This window comes from Protopterus annectens, chromosome 10.part0 (genome assembly GCF_019279795.1).
Source record: "Protopterus annectens isolate FY-2018-M chromosome 10.part0, PAN1.0, whole genome shotgun sequence".
Lineage (NCBI taxonomy): Eukaryota > Metazoa > Chordata > Ceratodontiformes > Protopteridae > Protopterus > Protopterus annectens.
Window position 1 is genome coordinate 34,748,961 of NC_056744.1, and position 23,430 is coordinate 34,772,390.

General features: G+C 38.9%; 1 protein-coding gene and 1 long non-coding RNA gene across 4 annotated transcripts in view; one reads left to right on the forward strand and one right to left on the reverse strand.

The window, feature by feature from the left end:
- The window catches only part of CANT1 (calcium activated nucleotidase 1), an 847,030-nt gene that overhangs the window by 587,610 nt on the left and 235,990 nt on the right, over positions 1–23,430 (reverse strand). The gene's annotated exons all lie outside the window — the stretch shown is intronic.
- Positions 15,256–23,430, forward strand: part of LOC122812928 — a 161,253-nt gene continuing 153,078 nt past the window's right edge. The window contains exon 1 of one of the 2 annotated variants that reach the window (XR_006366607.1): positions 15,256–15,364. This is a non-coding gene — a long non-coding RNA (uncharacterized LOC122812928). The remainder of the gene's footprint in view (positions 15,365–23,430) is intronic. The other variant, XR_006366606.1, reaches the window with a different exon arrangement.

Consider the following 23,430-nt stretch of genomic DNA (forward strand, 5'->3'; position numbering starts at 1 on the left):
AATTGTTTTTCCAAATATTTAGAGATGGGCTCAGTAGCCCATCCTCTGGCCGAAACTATAGGCCTCATAGGAGGATGTGTAGAGTCCTTATGCATTTTCGGCACACCATAGATGACTGGTAATTTGGGATGTTCTACTAACAAAACAGCTAAATAAATCATCTGAAATTTCATGATTATCATGCATATATACAACAGTATTTTTAACCTTAAGTGCTAAAAGGTTACTGGTTCTTCTATCAATAGCACCATAGTCTGCAGAATTCAACATCTCATACATGCTATTATTATAATATGTACTATCTAATATGACACCACCTCCTTTCTCAGCACATTTTATGACAATATCTTTATTTTTGTTAAGTGACTGTATAGCTTTAAATTGTTCAGATGTTAAGTTATGAAATTTATGGCAAGAATTAGTTTTATATAACTCATATATATCACACTCAACTGCTCTATCAAACACTTGCAAAACTGGGTTACAATAAGGCACAAACACACTAGTATGCTTAAGCATGTCAGAATTATAATCATTGTTATTGCCAAACATTTGATGTTATGTGATCCTATCTCGCCTACATTCTGACTGATGGGTTCGGAGCCGATCCCTCGGCTCCGACTCGGCATGCTTATGCTATAGAGCGAGACCTCTAATTGGCTGAGCTATCTTTATCCCAGGATGCACCACCACTAATCCCCCAGATCTCGTTTGCCGCTTACAGAGCTTGGACGTGGTCTCAAGATTGGCTGGGCTAAGTACTATATATTAGGCTTTTTTCCTGTCAGTATTTGCTTAAACCCAAAAGCTGTTTTAACGGCTATTCTTTGTGTACGAGTGTTTTTCTAAAGTTTGGTTAAAAATTTCGTATTTTTTCCTGTCAGAGAAGGTTCCGTTTAAGTTAGAGGGGCCTTCCCCTGTGGTTACTACTACTTTAGTGGTTGTGTGTGGGTCAAGTACCCGTTTAAGTTAGAGGGTCTTGACCCTCCTTTTTTCCCTTTCTCTTTCTGACAGTCTTGTGTAAAAAAAAAAAAAAAAAAAAAAAAAAAAGTTCGTTAGTTTAAATATTTACACTGAGTTTGTGGTTTTCATATTCTGTTCCTGTGTTAAACCCTTTAGTGTTTACTGTAGTTATCTGTTTTTTTTGTAGGATTATGTCTAAAGAGCATAAACCCTCCGGGTTTAAAAAGTGCACGAGGTGTGGCTTCAAAATGTCCATAACGGACGACCACTCCTCGTGCGTCTATTGTCTTGGCGCTAAACATCTGCAGGAATCGTGCAGTGTATGCCATGCGTTTTCCTCCAGAGTCCTCCAGGAGAGGAAAAACAAATTAATCCTCAAAGGATTAATCAAGCCTTCCTTCGAGGAGGCTTTATCGTCTCCTTCTAAAAAGAGGAAAGTGTCGGCTCCGACCAGTCAGTCGGAACCGACGGCTAAGAAAACTAAGCAGACTTCTCCATCGGCTCCACGGACTTCACGGACTTCGGAGCCGAGATCGGAATGGTCTGCCTCGATGCCTCCAGCCTCGACCCCTCTGGTTTCGGAGCCGAGGTCTGGGGCATCGAGAGGCGGGTCACCCTCATCGGCTCCACTGATATTGGAGCCGATAAGGGTCATCGGCTCAGACTCTTCCCCCTCGGAGCCGAAGTCCTTATCGGCACCGAGGGAAATTTCCTTGAAGGTTTCCTCGGAGCCGATAATTGTTGAGTCATTTCGGAGCCGGTCCCCGAGCCCTTCGGAGCCGATGGAGAAATCGGTTTGGGCCCGATCGGTATCCTCGAGATCATCCAAGATGTCTGATTCGGACATAGACAGGGTGCTCCTTCGACTCTTCCAGTCTCCGGTGTTCCAAAAGATGGTTTCGGCTCCAGCCCATTTGGCTTCGGAGCCGATGGTCCACTCCCCTACTGTTCTTCCTCCTCCAACAGCTTCGGCATCGTTGGAGCAGGTGCTGGTGGAACCAGTGGAGGTGTTAGGGTCAGGCCCGACCCTGGCTCCGACTCCGGCTCTTGGGTCGGAGTTCAGTGCACGGACTTCTTCCTTCGGCCCTGGGGGGGAGGCTTCGGGATTGATGCTTTCGGTCCCAAGTCTCCCTCTTGGTGCGTCGGCGGCGGGAGTACCATCCACTGTCGTGGCCACGGAGGGGGGACCCTCCCAGGATTCTGGTGGTCCCGCCTTCAGGGCTATGAGGAGCGCTTTAGCCAAATCTTCATTGGCTACCTCCACAGTTTCCCCAGCTCCTTCCCTACATTTGGAGACTGGGTCGTTGGCAGTCCCCCTGTTCGTAGACAGTGGAGCCCCTGGGCCTCAGGTTACCCCCACTGGGGTTTCTCCCCCTCCTGGAGGTCCTTCTGAAGCCTCTTCGGAAGAACCTCCCAGGAAGAGAACGTGCAAGAGGAAGCACATTGACTCCCCTGACGAGTCTTTGACATCTGACACTGATCTCGATGATGCAGAGGGGTCCCCCAAGTCGTCCTCGGATGATGTCTCCTTTGCGGACATCCTAGAAGCCCTAAAACAACGAGGCGGCTGGCAGTCCAAACCTCCCTCTGCTGATGAGTCGGTGTTCCTGAAGGCTTTTGGGGCTCAGCCCTCTGCCTCCTGGGTGTCTCCTCCCTTCAACGAGCTCTTGGATTTGATCTGTCGAAGGGTGTGGGAACACCCAGACTCTGTGGAACCGGTGCCCGCTCGTCCGAACAAATTTCTCTTGGCGCCCCCGGATAGAGAGTTCCTTACAAAAGGTGTGGCTGTGGATGCTATGGTGGTGGCATCTGCTACCCAGCAAGATGTAGCAGAGGCTTCTACGTCCATCCATCCTCCTAATAAGGAGTCTAGGAGCATGGATCGGTACGGTAAGCGCACCCTTAGTTCAGCGGCCTTTACTCTGAGGTCCTTGAACTACCTGACGCACTTCACGAGATTTCAGAGGGATCTGATTAAGGAGCTATCCGATACCCTCTTAGGTAACCTGCCTGAGGAGCTGGCCCAGACGGTTGGATCTCAGCTGGCTACAATGTCGTCCATGAGGCTCATTTCGTATGCGGCCGAAGGGGCGAGTAGAACGGCGGGTACAGGCATTGCTCTACGGAGACAAGCCTGGCTCCGCCTGTGTCATTTCGCGGAGGCCTTTAAGTCTTCATTTGCCGACGCCCCCTTTGATGGGTCCTCCCTGTTTGGACCCAAGGTAAAAGACACACTTACCCGCTGTGAACAGGAGGGTAAGACTCTGACTGCCGTAGGGGCACGATTTTCCACTCCCTTTCGGCCTTATCCCAAGGCTAAAAGAGGAGGGAAAATGTGGTTCCGTAGATCTCAGAAGTCTTACCCCTCTCAGCAGGAAGGTTCCCCCTCCAGAGGCAGAGGAGGGGGAAATTTATCCGGAAGACGCCGTCCCAGAGGCGGCAGAGGCCCTCGCAACACTGAAGACCGTGAGTCCTTCCGTGGCTCTTCAGCCTTTCATAGTCCCTGAGGGATTGCCCGGCTGTGCTGCTCCGGAGCCAGTCGGGGCGCCAAGCACCTGAAGGCCTGGGAAGGGATCACTCAGGACCGTTGGGTGCTTCAGATTATCGCCGGAGGTTACTCCATCCCATTCTCTCGCCCCCCCCCAGTCCAAAAAAATCCCGGACCTGCCACCCAGTCAACAGGATACCGCAGCCTCAGAAATTTCAAAGCTGCTGCAAAAAGGAGTCATCCAACCGGTCCCCGCAGACCAGATTGGATTAGGGACTTACTCAAGATTCTTTTTGGTGCCAAAAAAGACCGGGGACTTGAGGCCCATTTTGGACCTAAGCAACCTAAACCGTTCAGTCAAGAAGTCCAAGTTCCGAATGGTCACTCTACAAACCATTCTCCCATTGTTGGAGAAGGGTGTTTGGATGTGCTCCATAGATCTCAAGGACGCGTATTATCATATCAGAATACATCAAACATCCAGGAGACATTTGCGCTTCAGCCTAGGAGGCAGTCATTTTCAGTTCCGTGTGCTGCCCTTTGGTCTCACCACAGCCCCCAGGGTGTTCACCAAGTGCTTGGCAGTAGTGACTGCTCACCTGAGAAGTCTAGGATTCCAGGTGTTTCCGTACCTAGATGACTGGCTCCTAACTACCACCTCCAAGCATCTACTTCTACGGAGCCTGCAAGCCACTATATCACTGGGCAATTCCCTTGGAATCACCTTCAGTTGGCCAAAGTCTGTGTTGCGGCCATCTCAAAGAATAAGATTCATAGGGGTAGAGATAGATTCAAACCAGATGCGGGTCTATCTACCTGCAGACAGAATTCAGACCATTCAAAATCAAGTTCGAGCCTTGCTCCCCAGGTCCAAAGCCCCAGCCAGAATGGTCCTACAGCTATTGGGATCCATGTCTGCCACAGTTCTGCTAGTTTCCTTGGCAAGGTTACACATGAGAATCCTCCAGTGGCTTCTTTCAACTCAGTGGTCCTTTCAGGAACTCCCTCTCAATCACCTCATATGGATCACAGAATCTTGCAAACGGGACCTTCGCTGGTGGCTAGTGTCCTCCAATCTGAATCAGGGACGACCTTTTGTTCTTCCTCCTCCGGCGGCCACTTTGACCACGGACGCCTCCCAGATGGGGTGGGGGGGGCATTCCCTGGGCAGGTCAGTCCAAGGCAAATGGCACCTGGAAGAGACCCCTCTTCACATCAACATCCTAGAAATGAGGGCAGTACTCCTGTCCCTCCAAGCCCTTCACGATTATCTCCCTCAGGGTGTAATTGCTGTGCACTCAGACAACATGTCAGTGGTCTGGTACCTGAACAAACAGGGAGGGACCAGATCCTATCCTCTTTGCAGAGAAGCGATGAGAGTTTGGGAATGGGCAGTCTCGACCAAACGCTTCCTAGTGGCTACTCACATACTGGGCAAGTCCAATGTCATAGCCGACAGGTTGAGCAGAACCATCCTCTCTCCTCACGAATGGTCTCTGAATATGACAGTTACAAGGCAGATTTTCAGCGAATGGGGAGTTCCGTGTTGCGACCTCTTCGCGACTCCTCTGAATGCGAAGTGCAAAGAATTTTTCTCCCTAACCCCGGCTCCGGGGAAGAGCCCCATGGACGCATTAGTCCATCCTTGGCCCACCGACCTGCTTTATGCCTTCCCTCCAGCTCCTCTCCTCCCCAGGGTGATTCAAAAGGCATCTCTCTTAGGGAGCAGGATGATCTTAATTGCTCCTTACTGGCCTCGTCAAGTGTGGTTTCCCTATCTTCGGAAACATGCTCTGGAAGGTCCATGGTTCCTGGACCAGGTCCCAGACCTACTGATTCATCAGTCGGGACTACTACACCAGTCCCTACACACCTTAAAGTTGACGGCCTGGCTCCTCCTCTTCCGACGATAGTCAGGAGACATGCACTGGATCCAGATGTTGTGCACATATTATCTTCAGCTCACAAGTCTGCTACAAAGAAACTGTATTCTAGCAAATGGAAAAGGTTTGCTATTTGGGCTCAACTCCGGGGCCTGGACCCCATTTCTACTCCCGTGGCAGAAGTACTCAAATTCCTGACCTCTCTTTTCAATCAAGGCTCTTCAGTTTCTACCATCAAAGTACAATTGGCAGCAATTTCTAATTTTCATGAATCCATAGACCCACCTTTAATGAGCAACAGATTGTGTAAGACCTTCTTGAAAGGTGCTGCTCTATTAAGACCTCCGATTTCTCATCCTGCACCTCCATGGGATCTCGATATAGTGTTGCGTGCCCTGACTTCTTTCCCCTTTGAACCGGCAGCTACATGTGATCTAAAGTTTCTATCATGGAAGACAGCCATTCTAGTGGCGATTACTTCAGCCAGAAGGGTTTCAGAACTTCAAGCTTTGTCAGTAAAACCCCCGTACTTGGTTTTTCATACAGACAGGGTGTCCCTCAGACCAAATCCTTCTTTTGTTCCAAAAGTTTGTTCTACTTTATGCTTGCAACAATCATTAGAGCTTCCAGTTTTTTTCCCAAAATACTCCAATAAAGCGGAGTTTATTTTCCACACACTAGATGTCCACAGGCAGTTACGTTTTTATTTAGATAGGACCAAACAATCAAGGAAAACAGATCAGTTGTTTGTATCCTTTGCAGAAAACAAATTGGGCAACGCTGTCACAAAGGTCACTATTGCCAAATGGATCAGGGACTGTATTACTCAAGCTTATATTTATTCTAACAAAGAGCTTACCACTTCTGTCAAGGCTCATTCTACAAGGGCTATGGCTACTTCGGTAGCATTTCATTCTAAGCTTGCTATTGGTGACATTTGTGCTGCGGCTACATGGTTTTCCCCGCACACCTTCATTTCTCACTACAAATTAGATGTGGCATCTAGAGGACGAGCTTCATTTGGTTCCACAGTGCTCAGGAGTGTTTTCCAATGAGCCACCCGGGATTTAGGTGCTAGGGACGCTGTCCCATCAGTCAGAATGTAGGCGAGATAGGATCACATAACATCTTTTAGTTATGTACTCACCATAACTTCAGATGTTTGGGATCCATCTCGCCTACATTCCTAATAACCCACCCTCCTTCCCCCTTCCTTGGAGGTCAGAGGATATCAGAAGGTCCGAATCCTGTTGTTTCATCTTGAAACATCTAACAATGTTATATAAACAAGCTGTGCATGTGTGTATGAATGCGGACAAACAAGATCTGGGGGATTAGTGGTGGTGCATCCTGGGATAAAGATAGCTCAGCCAATTAGAGGCCTCGCTCTATAGCATAAGCGTGCCGAGTCGGAGCCGAGGGATCGGCTCCAAACCCATCAGTCAGAATGTAGGCGAGATGGATCCCAAACATCTGAAGTTATGGTGAGTACATAACTAAAAGTTTCAGACTAAGGTTTCTAATAAACTGTTTAAATTCTAGCAAAGTATCTGACAAGTAAACTATAGCTGAGGGAATGAAAGTAAGTCCTCTATTTAGTACAAAGCGTTCATGTTCATTAAGCATACATTTGGATAAATTAAAAATCACCTCTTGGCTTGGCTTCATGTTACTGGACGACTTGCCCTGTTGCTTCCCTGTGATAAACTTTTCATTCATGCTTGTGGTTTTGGCATGGGAAGAGGTTTCTGTAGTAATAAAGGAAAATCCACTGGGTCAAGGGCTCCCACTAAATGTGCATCCACAGTCATTTCTGAGACATTTGTATATCCAGGGACAGTCTCAGCTGACAAAGGTGCACTTCGATTTAAGAATGAAGCATTAACATTTGTTATATTATCAACAGAAGATTGTATATCTGAAATAACTTCTGAATCCGTTAACTCCACAGCAGGTTCTTCTGATTCAGTGTTCTCGACAGTGGGTGGCCCTAGATGACGTGGCTCACTCCTATTGGTTGATGATTTTTCCTTTGGCAAGGAAAAAAATGGTCCCCTTAAAGAAGTCTGTCAAGTCCCGTTTGTTTCTTTTGCTTAACAGCAATAAGATTTTCCTCGAATAGCTTTAAACGATCCATTGCATCAGATAGAAGCTTTGTATGTAGATTTAGTTCAACTGTAGAAGTTAATTAGTTATACATCTGCTCAATTTCAAGGCACAATTCCTGTTCAACTGGCTGAAAAAAAACAGTTAATTAATTCCATGTATCTGAAAGAGCAACTTAGATTTATGACTTGCCAGCGTCTAAGTAGATCAGGAAATATTTACCCATAAGATGGCATCTTTAATATTCTTAGCCGCCTAGGGACCACTTTATGGTGCAAGTAAGCTGAAAAGCTCAAACGTTGCACTATAAACGTTTGAACTTAATAACAGTCTGTTCAAATTTGCTCACCTTCACTTCGTATTGTGTAGTCAGCTCAGTAACCGTGACTGAAAAATTTTCTGTTTCTTCATGATTTATGCCAAGTACTTTAGGGCATAGTATTATGGCTAGTATAATACTTGTTGAAGGCAAAATTATCTAGTAAATATGTGAGCACATTCAAAGGTGTCAACCATGCACCAGATAAATCCAAGTACAAAACGAACACAGTATGCTAGCTGTAAATTCAGCAATTCCAAAAACAGCAAAACAAAGAAATAAAGGACTGCTGAAACCACAGTTGAAAAGTGTCTTTAATAACAGGCAAAATATCTTTCACCAAAAATGATTCCTCAAGCATCACATACAAAAAAGACTACAAGCTGTTTAAATAATCAAACTAATCACATGATAGCATTCAGTAAAATACTAATTAACAGTTAAAGTAAAAGCATCTGCTTGAAAAATACTCTTGCTTAAAAATATATTATATAAAAATTTAAGCAGCTATATTTCTACAAAATGTATTAAAACATTAAACTTGTGCATGTATTCTTTTCAGTAATGGCCTTAAAAAAATGTACCACCCTTTTCGTCTATGTGCCTAATAGGGCATCTGTATCATTTTTACACCTGATATCAGGGAAGTGGTTACCTATACATTCTTTAAGCTTACTTTTCATCATGCCTACATAATAACAGTTACATGAATTACACAATGGTATATATATTACATTCTGAGTGCTACAATTACCATAGGCATCCAAAATAAATTCAGACTCCAAATAAGGGTGCTTGAATGTTTTTTTACAATAAAATGATCACAAATACATTCATTACACTTATATGTACCCTTTTGCATGCTCTGAAATGTAAAATAATTCTTTGGCTGCTCCTTATAACATAATATTTGCTGTATTGAATTACTTGGCTTATACCCAAACTTAGGTTGTGTGCATGTAATATTTCTGAGTTCTGGTATGTCAGTTAAAATAGGCCAGTACTTTTTTATAGTATTCTGTACCTGCCTAGTGTTTCTATTAAAAGTTAACATGCATCTTATTTGCCTATTATTTGTATTCTGTCGAGTTATATTTAAAGAGGCATTACTCGAAACATTCAAACATCCGTATTTGGAGTCTGAATTTATTTTGAATGCCTATAGTAATTGTAGCACTCAGAATGGAATATATATAGCATTGTGTTATTCATCTGTTACTATGTAGACATGACGAACCGTAAGCTTAAAGAACATATAGGTAACCACTTCTCTGATATCAGGTGTAAAAATGATACAAATGCCCTATTAGGCACATAGATGAAAAGGGTGAAGCTCATGCCTTTAAATTTGCCATCTTGAAAGTTATGTATTCTCCTCTATGTGGAGGAAATTTAAAACTGTTCACAGAATATGAGGAGATGAAATGGATAATTAGGCTAAAAGCATATTCACCCCAGGTCTAAATGGTACATTTTTTAAGGCCATTATTGAAAAAAATACATGCAAAAGTTTAATGTTTTAATACATTTTGTTGATTCCAGGGCTGAATGATCATATATCTCTAAGTTCAGTACTAAAATTAAGAGCAGCTAGAATTTAGATGAATTTCAGTAATAGCCTATTAAGAACAGCAGATGGTGCTATTTTAACCATGACTTTTTTAGTGAGTAAAATAAGGGAAATGAAGTATTTACTGAACAATAAGATTTTAACTATTTATTTAAATATTTATTGATTTCTTTACAGTTTTAAAAGTTTTAGTACTATTACAAACAAATGGTTTTTAAACATATTAAACAAAATGAACTGTATATTTATTGTGATGAGCATCAAAGTGTTTTTATCTTTTTTAATCAATTTTTTTGAGTTAATTTTCATTAATTAGTTAATGGGATTATTAAGCAATGGGTTTTATTGGTTGTTCTCAACCACATGAATGTATAAAATGTGTTTTCTAAAATGAATGGTTGTCTGATGAAGTCTTACAGTTTTATGTAGACGAAAACGCACTCTGATCTTGTAAAAGCGTTTACGTTTTTATCCGTGTACAACATTGGTTTGTGATTAAAATCCTTGTGTTCGACTGTTGGAGGACTGTTTCCCTGCTTTTGGATTATTGGTACTATTTTTTCGAATTTGGCGCCTATTTTTGGTTTTGGTTTGTTACGGCGCTATTCATGGATAGCAGTTTGACAACGGTGAACCGGGAAGAAGTGGGACAGACCCGAAAACTAATTGGACAACTTACGGAGCTCATTGAGCTCCTTAACCCGCTCTGTTCGGTGCTAGTTGGGAGTCGGAGACACAATGAAGGGGAAGACATGTCCGAAGGGACGGAAGGAGGAGGGCTTTCCAAACATAAACGGAAGAGACATCACATTGAGCAGAGCCCAGGAAGGATGGAGGAAGCGGAACCGAATGGTAGCGACTTCAATCCTGCCGATACACCTATGGCTTTACAACCTCCCAACGAACAGCACAATGCTAACGAGAGTCGGGGTATGGACAATATTCGGAGAGCTCACAAGGACTGTTCAGGCTTAAAAGCCCCAGGTACTGTTCCCACTGCTTTTGACAATTTTAATGTACAGGATTGGTTAAAAAATCCTACGAATCTGAGTATGCACAGAGCACAGGATGGTGCACCAGTGGATGGTGACTCCTATGCTTTGAAACTTGATAAACTGGCTGGACTGATGCATAAACATAAAAAGCTGAACATTGAAAACTGTTACCTTTTGGAATGCATTAAGCAAAAAATAGTACCCAAAGGTTTAAGGGTCTGGAAGTACCCTAACAATGTGGAACCGGGTACTGCATTCCATACAGAACTTATTAGTATTTTTAATGATTGTGGCATTAATATTTTGAGGCTCATAATAAAGGAGAACAATAGGAAATTAGAAAAATTAGAAGAAGAAATAACTGTGTTAGATGGTTTTATTAAGAATGATATGTTATTTGAAATCAGAAGTGAAAAAGAGAGATATTATAGGATAGGCTCAGATATAGATGCCAAATGTATTTCACTTAAACAAAGAAAGATTAATAAATTGAGGAGGGACATTGAAGATTATGAAAATGATAGTTACCCAAAACCACCCTCTGCAACATGGGAGCACAACGGGAGGGTGAATAATAACAATAAGGGCAACAACAGAAATGATTTTAGAGTTTTTTCCAACAATTTCTATGACAGGATGGACTATGATTCTGAATTTCCTCCATTAATGAATGAAACATTGCAACAAGGTATTAATAAACGCTTTCAAAATTTTCAGCAGAGGGGAGGGAGAAGAGGGAGAGGGAGGTATTAGTTAATTCTTTATACACCCTTGCCCCAACCCCTATTTCTTCCCCTACTCAGAACACGACCCTTGCACCCCAACCTGTAGTACGTCAAGAAATGGATGAAGGAATATTACAAACAGGTACTACTTATTCATTATACAATTTCTCTATTTATAATTTTAGTAATATTTCCATTAATAAAACTCACTTTGATGTTCTTGGCAAAGGTTTTAAATATATTCCCAACACCAAAGGTGACATAGTTCAAACTATAATAGATATGAAATTGTTTTTGAGAAAAGTGAATCTACAAGTTACGTTACCCCCCAGGGGATCAGATCTTGGTTCCCAGCAACAAGTATTAACTAGGAAAAGTACTTTTAACCCCCCATACCACCCCCAAATAAGAAACCTGGATTCCGTTTTGGAAAAGAAAATTAGAAAAGAATTTAAATTCAGTATAAAAGAGAATAACACAACGGAAGAAGAATGGAAGATGCTGAATGAGTTAAGACAGAACAATCAAATAAGGATTATGAAACCTGAATAAGGGGGGAGGGGTGGTCATCATGGAAAACATTATCTATGATGGAAAAATGAATACCATCTTAGGAGATGACAACAAATACAGGATAGTTTCTCAGAATGAGGTTTTTTTGGCATATCAGAAAATAGATAATATTTTAAATAATATGCTTATGGAGGGCACCATCGATGTGAAATTGCATCAATTTCTTTACGTACCGAAACCGAGGATACCCATCATCTTTGGTATACCGAAGGTACATAAAAATGTCAGTGACCCCCCCTTGAGACCTATAGTGGCAGCTGATGGCTCCAAGACTCTCCCTATGGGCAAATATGTTGACATCACAACAAAACATATGTGTAATACCAACAAATACATTCTTAAGGATTCTTGGGACCTATTGAGAAACATTAATCCTGAACTATTAACTAATGACCTACTTTTTGTGACAATAGACGTCATAGACTTATTTTCATGCATACCCCATGATGAAGGGATGAGGTTTTTTGAGGACATGGTATTTTTAGATAACAAACTTACACATTCAGAGAAAGTAGCAGTTGTTGAATTAGTTGAAGTAGTACTAAGGAACAATTTCATTGGATTCAATGACGAATACTATCACCAAATAAGTGGTGTAGCAATGGGTGCGGCTTGCGCACCCACTTATGCTAACATTGTATTAGCAGCATGGGAAGCGAATTTTGTTCTGAATTCTGGGTATGAGCAATATTGGACGCTTTATAGGCGCTTTCTAGATGATATAGTCATTTTTTGGAATGGGGGTGTTGAGAAATTTTTAGAGTTTTTTACTTATCTTCAAAACACCACCAATTTTTTAAAATTTACATATACTATGTCCACTGACAGATTGCAATACTTAGATGTAGAAATATATAAGAATGGGAATAATACGGACTTTGAAACTAAGGTTTTTAGAAAAAGCACCTTCTGCAATTCATTTTTACATTTTACTAGCGCACACCCCCCACACTGCAAAAGGAATATTGTTAAAGGACAATTTGTGAGGGGGTGTCGCATGACTAGTAAAAATGAGGATTTTGTCAAGGAATGTAATACATTAGAGGGAATGTTTTTAGCTAGGGGCTACCCACAAGAATTCATATCTAATATTAGAAGGGAGGTGGAACTTAACAGACCTACAAAATTCCAGCCAATTAAGGGCAAAGGACTTATCTGTTCAGACATTAACATTCCACCACAGGAGAAAATGAATATTAGGGATACGGAGGAACACCAGTACAAATCAGCTTTGGTTATGGAATTTAATTCATTTAATACTGAAGTGAAAAAGATTTTCCAGAGGGAATGGACCAATTTCATTTCTTTTTCTGATCTTCAGAACATTAATAAGAACATGCCAAAAATAGTATACAAAAATGGCAAAAGTATTAAAAAGTTGCTAGAACACAACAAATGGAACACTAGAGAAGACTCTTGCAATATGGCCATACCTGACACAAGGTACGGAACATTCCAGTGTGGTCATTGCAACCAATGTCCATATATTAGTAATAAGGCTAAGGTTGCTATAACAGCAAGGGATTGCAACATAAATGCAACAGGTCACTTTAATTGTGATTCTCAAGGTGTGGTATACGTAGCTCTGTGTTCACAATGCAATTCCTACTATGTAGGAAAAACAGAAAGAGCATTGAGGAAGAGAATCTACGAACACATCTACGAAATATCAAAGAAAAAAGAAACAAATGCTTTATACAAGCACACATTAGTTTGTGGGAATTCTAGTTTTTCTTTCTTTGTGGCAGAACAGGTCAAAAAAGAAACAAGGGGAGGCCTGTGGGAGGAAAGACTAGAATCCAAAGAACTGTGGTGGCAGATTTTTTTGGAAGCAACAAGCGACCCAGGGCTGAATGATCATATATCTCTAAGTTCAGTACTAAAATTAAGGGCAGCTAGAATTTAGATGAATTTCAGTAATAGCCTATTAAGAACAGCAGATGGTGCTATTTTAACCATGACTTTTTTAGTGAGTAAAATAAGGGAAATGAAGTATTTACTGAACAATAAGATTTTAACTATTTATTTAAATATTTATTGATTTCTTTACAGTTTTAAAAGTTTTAGTACTATTACAAACAAATGGTTTTTAAACATATTAAACAAAATGAACTGTATATTTATTGTGATGAGCATCAAAGTGTTTTTATCTTTTTTAATCAATTCTTTTGAGTTAATTTTCATTAATTAGTTAATGGGATTATTAAGCAATGGGTTTTATTGGTTGTTCTCAACCACATGAATGTATAAAATGTGTTTTCTAAAATGAATGGTTGTCTGATGAAGTCTTACAGTTTTATGTAGACGAAAACACACTCTGATCTTGTAAAAGCGTTTACGTTTTTATCCGTGTACAACATTGGTTTGTGATTAAAATCCTTGTGTTCGACTGTTGGAGGACTGTTTCCCTGCTTTTGGATTATTAATACATTTTGTAGAAATATAGTTGCTTAAATTTTATATAAAATATTTTTTAAGCAGGAGTTTTTTCAAGCAGATGCTTTACTTTAACTGTTAATTATTATTTTACTGAATGCTATCATGTGATTAGTTTGATTATTTAAACAGCTTGTAGGTTTTTTTTTTGTACATGATGCCTGAGGAAGCCTTTTTGGTGAAAGATATTCTTGCCTGTTATTAAAGAGACTATTCAACTGTGGTTTCAACAGTTCTTTATTTCTTTGTTTGTTTTACTGTTTTTGGAGTTGCTGAATTTACAACCAGCATACTGTGTTCGTTTTGTACTTGGATTTATCTGGTGTGTGGTTGACATCTTTGGATGTGCTCACATATTTCCTACATAATTTTGCCCTCAAGTAATATACCAGCCACGATACTATGCCCTATAGTGGATCTTATGGATGTAAGTAGCAATCCATTATTAAGTACTTTTGGCATAAATCATGAAGAAACAGAGAATGTTTTAGTCACGGATACTGAGCTGACTACATAATATAAAGTGAAGGTGAGCAAATCTGAACAGACTGTTAAGTTCAAACATTTGCAGTGGCAAAGTTTGAGCATTTCAGCTTACTTGCACCATAAAGTGATCCCTAGGGGACTAATAATATTAAAGATGCCATCTTATGGAGAAATATTTCCTGATCTACTTAGAGTGTCTAAGTTGCTCTTTCAGATACATGGAATTAATGAACTTTTTTTTTTCAGCTAGTTGAATATGAATTGCGCCTTGAAATTGAGCAGATGTATAAGGAATTAACTTCTACCGTTGAATTAAATCTACATACAAAGCTTTTTTCTGAAGCAATGGATCGTTTAATGCTATTCAAGGAAAAGCTTATTGCTGTTAAGCAAAAGAAACTTAAATGGGACTTGACAAACTTTTTTAAGGGGAACGTTTTTTCCTGGTCAAAGGAAAAATCATCAACCAATAGGAGTGAGCCATGTCATCTAGGGCCACCCTCTGTCAAGAATGCTGAATCAGAAGAACCTGCTTTGGAGTCAACATATTCAGAAGTTATTTCAGATATACAGTCTTCTGTTGATAATATAACAAATATTAATACCTCATTCTTGAATCGAAGAGCACTTTTATCAGCTGAGACTGTCCCTGGATATACAAATGTTAAAGAAATGACTGTAGATGCACATTTAGTGCGAGCACTTGACCCAGTGGATTTTCCTTTATTACTACAGAAACCTCTTCCGATGCTAAAACTACTAGCACGAATGAAGGAAGCAACAGGACAAGTCGTCCAGTAACACAAAGCCAAACCAAGAGGTGAGTTTTAATTTATCCAAATATACCCTGAATGATCATGAACGCTTTGTGTTAAATAGAGGACTTACTTTCACTCCCTCAAATATAGCTGACTTGTCAGATACTTTGCTAGACTTTAAACAGTTTATTAGAAGCCTTAGTCTGAAACAAATGTTTGGCAATAACGATTATAATCCTGACATGCTTAAGCATACTAGTGTGTTTGTGCTTTATTGTAACCCAGTTTTGAAGGTGTTTGAGAGAGCAGTTGAGTGTGATATCTATGAGTTATATAAAACTACTTCTTGCCATAAATTTCATAACTTAACATCTGAACAATTTAAAGCTATACAGTCACTTAACAAAAATAAAGATATTGTCATAAAATGTGCTGATAAAGGAGGTGGTGTCACATTAGATAGTACATATTATGTTAATGGATAGGCACCAACTACTCAGCAGAGTCCACTAGTCACAAAGCCACAAGATGAGTAAACAAACACTAGTGGACTCAACACAAAGATGGTCAAGGTTTAATCAGGCCCACATGAATACCAAAACAGTCCAAGTGAAAAGATATGCCAAAAAGATTCGAAAACTATAAAACCTTTTATTCCAAAAACACAGAACAGATGAGCGCTTTCACGTACCACAATGTATGCTTCCTCAGATCTAATCCACTAAGCTCATAGCAAATTTTAAATACTCATTCATATCACAATTAACTCATTAACCAAATAAATTAATCAATTAAGCTAATAACAATCAAGCTGAACATTTACTAGGGCTAATCTACAACTCATTTAAAGCTGAAGCCCTATACATATACATCTAAACATGTCTTTAGACATTACCTACAAGACATACAGCACATACATATCTTTATATATAAGATGTGCATATATATATATATATATATATATATATATATATATATATATATATATATATACATATGCCTAAATGCATATAGATAGAGACATTCTCTATGAACAACTCCATAGATAATAATCAAAATTTACAAAAAACATTATATGCATTTAATAACAATAATCAAATTCATATAAAACATATAAAATATTTAAAATGTATATATCCTAATACATGAATAGAAGCTCAACTACACTCTGATTTATCACTGATTTATACAGAGTAACACATATTCCCATGTACATTGTAGCTTAAAAATAGAGCCATCTCGTGGCCACTATCTCCTATTTCTAAGTATAGATTTAATTGATACATACTGGTTAATACCTGGGTGTATATGAGCTCTAAGCTTAAAAATCCATTGTAATTCCCTATTTTCCAGTAAATTTACACGATCTCCCCCTCTGCCATTGCAATTCATTCTCTCTAAAACTCTAAATTTAAACTGATGGTCATTATATTCTATAATATGCTTTGCTAAAGCATTCAGACCATTTTTACGCTTTGTCATATGTGTGGTTATACACCCTGTTTTTCAATTTTCTTTTAGTTAACCCTACATAGAATGCTGGACAAGTGTCACAGGTAGCTAGATATATGAGGCTCTCTGTTTCACATGTTGCCTCAAACCTAGGGGTAAAGGTATATTTCAACACTGGATGTACAAAAATCTGTTCATTAGTAATGTATGGACACATATTACAACGCTGGCAAGGAAACGTACCTTGTCTTTCATACCCAACCGAATCTAAGCTATAATTCAGTCTAGGATTGGAGCATAACAGCCTTTTTAAGTTCCTATTATTCTTGTAGGCAAACCTGGGGTTGTGGCCTATAATTTTAATAGTCTGACCATCTATTGCCAAGATTTTCCAATTGTTCTGGACGATGTCCCATATTGCTTTACTATCATTAGTATAGGTCATAACGTATCTAACTGTTGCAGTCTCACTCTCTGCTGATCTTATATTGGTACCTCTATAGCTATACTTACTCGAGCTTTCATTCTTATTGATGTTTCCAACTTTATAGGGAGGGGATTTGAAAACTTCATCTCTGATCCTTTCCACCATCTTTTTATTATAACCCCTCTCATGAAGCAGTTTCTCCATTAGTTCCACTTCTTTCAATTTTACATCCATGTCTCTACATAATCTATTTATTCTGATGAATTGACTTCTGACTATTGCTGGAAAAACATGTCTCGGATGCATGCTGTCGAAGCTTAATAAAGTGTTCTTCCAGCATGATTTCCTATAAAGACTGGAAACTAAAGTGCCTGCTTCAATGCTCAAGCTTATATCTAAGAAATTGACTGTTTCATGTGAGGCTACCATTGTAAACCTCAAGAAATCAGTCGTACTTTCAAGGTAATACAAAAATTCTTTAAACTCCTCTTCAGTACCTCTCCAAACAATAAGGGCATCATCTACAAACCTCTTGTATAATAATACTTTCTCAAAAAGTGCATGTTTAAACAAAAATTCTTGTTCCCATTGGAAGACTACCAAGTTCGCATATGTGTTAGCACATGGGGTGCCCATAGCCACACCCCATTTCTGATGGTAAATCGTCTCTCCATATGAAAATACATTGTATGATAGTACTAGATCAAGTAGTTGGCAAATAAGTATTTGTTTATTTCTACTAAAGTCACCCCTAGACTGAATAAGTTCTCTAACTGCTTGGATGCCATATTCATTCGGAATAGAGGTAAACAGATTCCGTACATCCAGCGTTATCAGTAAATGTAAATCTTTACTTAGCATCACTCCCAATTGCTCTATAAACTCTAATAGTTGGTAAGTATCTTTCAAAATCGTGGGAATTTCATTCACTAATGGTCTAAGTGTTTTTTCAAGGAAATTAGATATATTCTCAGTGGCCCAAAATTCACCCGAGACTATTGGTCTCATCGGGGGGGGTTCTATACCTTTATGAATTTTGGGCAAGCCCTTGATCACTGGTATCCGAGGGTGTCCTCTGTAAAAATAATCATAAAGCTCCTTGTCTATTTGCCTGCACATAAGCATATCATAGAGAGAGTCTGCCACTACCTTACAGATGTTATTTAATGTCTCTTTCGAGATTTCAAGATATGTTTGTCTATCGCTTAGCATGTGAAGCATGAGTTCATCATACTCTTCTGTGTTAAACAGGACAATCCCTCCCCCTTTATCCGCTGGTTTAAAAGTAAGGGTGGGATTAGTGGATAAAGATCTAAGTGAAGAACTCTCTTTACTGCTCAAATTAAAATAGTGACACTTTTTTTTACCATTAAAGAAGTAGTCATACACATTATTCTCACAAACCTTCAAAAAACATTCAGTATGCACCGGTAAAGGCGGTGAAAAGGTACTTTTCATTTTAAAACTAGTTAAATCATTAGTTGTATGTATAACTGAAGACTTATTACCAAAATGTAACTTGAGAGCTACTGCTCTCACAAACATTCTAAGATCAACAAGTACATCATGCAGGTAGCTACCTTGCGACGGGATGAATGTCAATCCTCTATTGAGCAAGTCAATGTCAGCCTGGGATAGTACAAACCTGGATCAATTGAGAAACAAATTTCTCAATTCTTCTGTCATCCCCGTTGTTGAAAACTCTCTCCAGAGTGCTTCCGTTTCCTTTGCTCCCAACTGTTTGTGCGGTCCCTCTGATATACTTGCTTCCGAACAGGGTAGGGTAAAAAATGTTGAGTGGTTTTATGTGCGTTAGCCTTCGGAATCGCTCCCATTCTATTAGCTGATTTGTTGGCTTCCTGGTCTAAATCTATACTTAGAAATAGGAGATAGTGGCCACGAGATGGCTCTATTTTTAAGCTATAATGTACATGGGAATATGTGTTACTCTGTATAAATCAGTGATAAATCAGAGTGTAGTTGAGCTTCTATTCATGTATTAGGATATATACATTTTAAATATTTTATATGTTTTATATGAATTTGATTATTGTTATTAAATGCATATAATGTTTTTTGTAAATTTTGATTATCTATGGAGTTGTTCATAGAGAATGTCTCTATCTATATGCATTTAGGCATATGTATATATATATATATATATATATATATATATATATATATATATATATATATATATGCACATCTTATATATAAAGATATGTATGTGCTGTATGTCTTGTAGGTAATGTCTAAAGACATGTTTAGATGTATATGTATAGGGCTTCAGCTTTAAATGAGTTGTAGATTAGCCCTAGTAAATGTTCAGCTTGATTGTTATTAGCTTAATTAATTAATTTATTTGGTTAATGAGTTAATTGTGATATAAATGAGTATTTAAAATTTGCTATGAGCTTAGTGGATTAGATCTGAGGAAGCGTACATTGTGGTACGTGAAAGCGCTCATCTGTTCTGTGTTTTTGGAATAAAGGGTTTTATAGTTTTCGAATCTTTTGGCATATCTTTTCACTTGGACTGTTTTGGTATTCATGTGGGCCTGATTAAACCTTGACCATCTTTGTGTTGAGTCCACTAGTGTTTGTTTACTCATAGTACATATTATAATAACAGCATGTATGAGATGTTGAATTCTGCAGACTACGGTGCTATTGATAGAAGAACCAGTAATCTTATAGCACTTAAGGTTAAAAATACTGTCGTAGATATGTATGATAATCAGCAAATTTCAAGTGATTTATTTAACAATTTGTTAGTAGAACATCCCAAATTACCAGTCATCTATGGTGTGCCGAAAATGCATAAGGTTTCTATACATCCTCTTATGAGGCCTATAGTTTAAGCCAGAGGATGGGCTACTGAGTCCATCTCTAAATATTTGGAAAAACAATTAAGACCAAGGCTAAATACTACATGCACCATATTAAGAGATACTACCTTGTTCTTAGAAAAGCTATATAGATGGTCACAGGGTACAACAGAGCCTAATTACCATCTGGTGACTCTAGATGTGGATTCTCTCTTCACCGTTATTCCACATGACTTTGGTATAAATTGCGTATATAGGTTTCTAAATAAATATTCTAATTTATCTCATTTTCAGATAGAGCTATTATGTGATTTATTAAAGTTGGTGTTAGAGAACAATGTCTTTATATTTAAAACAAACATATACCATCAGCCTAGGGGAGTGGCGATGGGCACAGCCATCGCCAGTACCTATGCCAACATAGTTATGTTTATGTTGGAAGAGAGATGCATATTGTCTAGTGAAAATCCTTTCCAAGAACATATTGGTTTCTACAAACGGTTTGTAGATGTCCTTTCTTCCTTTATTGAGTATATTTCAAATACAGAGAATTTCTTAAAATTTAAATATGACATTTCATTAACGCATCGTTTTTAGGCATATTAGTTAAAAAAGATGAGATGGGCAATTTGCATACCCAACTCTATTGTAAGCCAGTAAAAAAGAACATGTATCTACATCACACCAGCATGCATCCTCCATTTATGTTGAAAAATATTATTGAGGGATAAATGCAACATGTAGCTAGGCTTAATACATCTAATGTGCATATGCAAACACAGATTGAAAACATGGCTATTGATTTCCATTGACGAGGTTATAAGGATTCTGAAATTACATTAGGGAAACAGAATGTCGTAGAACAACGTGCCAACGTCCTTAGACCAGTTTTTATTTTTTTTAGTAATGCCTCTTTAAATGTAACTCAACAGAATACAAATAATAGACAAATAAGATGCATGTTAACTTATAATAGAAACACTAGCCAGGTACAGAATATTATAAAAAAGTACTGGCCTATTTTAACTGACATACCAGAACTCAGAAATATTACATGCACACAGCCTTAGTATGGGTGTAACCGAAGTAATTCACTAAAGCAAACATTATGTTATAAGGTGCAGCCAAATAATTATTTGACATTTCAGAGTGTGCAAAAGGGTACGTATAAGTGTAATTAATGTATTTATTGTGATCATATTTATTGTAAAAAAAACATTCAAGCAACCTTATTTGGAGTCTGAATTTATTTTGAATGCCTATGGTAATTGTAGCACTCAGAATGTAATATATATAGCATTGTGTAATTCATGTAACTGTTATTATGTAGGCATGATGAAAAGTAAGCTTAAAGAATGTATAGGTAACCACTTCGCTGATATCAGGTGTAAAAATGATACAAATGCCCTATTAAGACACATAGATGAAAAGGGTGAAGCTCATGCCTTTAAATTTGCCATCTTGAAAGTTATGTATTCTCCTCTACGTGGAGGAAATTTAAAACTGTCCACAGAATATGAGGAGATGAAATGCATAATTAGGCTAAAAGCATATTCACCCCCATGTCTAAATGGTACATTTTCTTTAAGACCATTATTGAAAAAAATACATGCACAAGTTTAATGTTTTAATAAATTTTGTAGAAATACAGTTTAAATTTTATATAAATATTTTTAAGCAAGAGATTTTTCAAGCAGATGCTTTTACTTTAACTGTTAATTAGTATTTTACTGAATGCTATCATGTGATTAGTTTGATTATTTAAACAGCTTGTAGTCTTTTTGTATGTGATGCCTGAGAAAGCCTTTTTGGTGAAAGATATTCTTCCCTGTTATTAAAGAGACTTTTCAACTGTGGTTTCAGCAGTCCTTTATTTCTTCATTTGTGTTGCTGCTTCTGGAGTTGCTGAATTTACAACCAGCATACTGTTTTCATTTTATCCTTTTAAAATACTGTTAAACAAAACCTTCTAGATCTTTCTAAACTTCCACCTGAATAACATCTATTCCTAGAAACTTTAGCATAAACAATTTTTATCTTATCTCCTCCTGTCTTAACTGTTAGTTGATTACCCTCCTCTGCCTCTAACTTTGGCATATTTAAGTCTTCCATAAATATTCCATTTGTGCTTTTTCTTGATTTCCCCACTTCTGTGCTTTATACATATTTTTATAAAATTTGCAAAATATCTCTTAATAACTCTGCAGGATCTTAGGTTATTTTTCTTGTTATAGGCTCCCTAAGTTTGGCAACAACCGTTTCTATGAAACCACAAAAACAGAACAGCCACTGACTTGAACACACAGAACTCACTGCAGTGTTAAAATAAAAGTGATTTTAATAAATTGAATGCTTTCATCAGAATGTAACAAAGACTGAGTGGCGCGCAGCTACAGTTATCCCACTCCACAAGGGGTGATCCACCTTGGATCCTGAGAACTACCGCCCCATCAGTCTGACTTGCCTGATCTGCAAGGCCATGGAATGTATTATCATGGAACTTATAAACAAAGACATTGGCAACCTTCAAACACTGGACCCCACCCAGTTTGGGTTCGTGAAGGGCTGATCTTTTCTCCTGAACCTGATTGACTTCTTCGAATCAGTCTCCAGAGGTGTGGATGAGAGTACGGTGGTCCACACAGCCTATCTGGACCTCTCTAAGGTCTTTGACACCATCCTCCACTCTGGAATCATAGATAAACTTATTAAACTGGGCATTAATCCCTGCATCACTCGATGGGTTGCCAACTGGCTTACTGACAGAACTCACACTGTAAAAGTAGCTGACTCCAAATCCAGCTCCAGACAAGTGACAAGTGGAGTACCTCAGGGTCTAGTTATGGGACCGCACTTGTTTGGCATCTACTTCTCTGAAGTACAGGCCAACACTAAGGGACTCTGGCTAGCAAATTTCACAGATAATTGCAAACTGGGAGCCATTATTGAATCCCCAAATGATGTCGATATTCTACAAAAGGGCCTTACAGAAACAGATGCTTTGTGCCAGTGCCATGGGCTCAAGCTCAATGCCAAGAAATGTATAGTTATCCCTGTTGGTAAAAAAACATGCATCTGTGAATTACCACATAGATGGCAGTACACTAAACATTGAAAGTGTGATGAGACACAGGTGGACAGTGGTCTCGCCTTCAATAACCACATCACCACAACAGTCAGGAAATCCTTCTATGTGGCACACCTCATCACTAAGGGCTTTTCATCCAGAAAAAAGGCTTCCATTGTCCCACTGTACTCATCCCTCATTAGACCCATCATAGAATACAATGCCCCATTTGGTATGTACTTCTCAAGACATCTGCAACAACTGGAAAGGATGCAGAAATACCTCACTAAAAGAATCACATGCCTAAAGCAGATGCCCTATGCTGACCATCTAAAAAAACTCCAGCTATACTTTG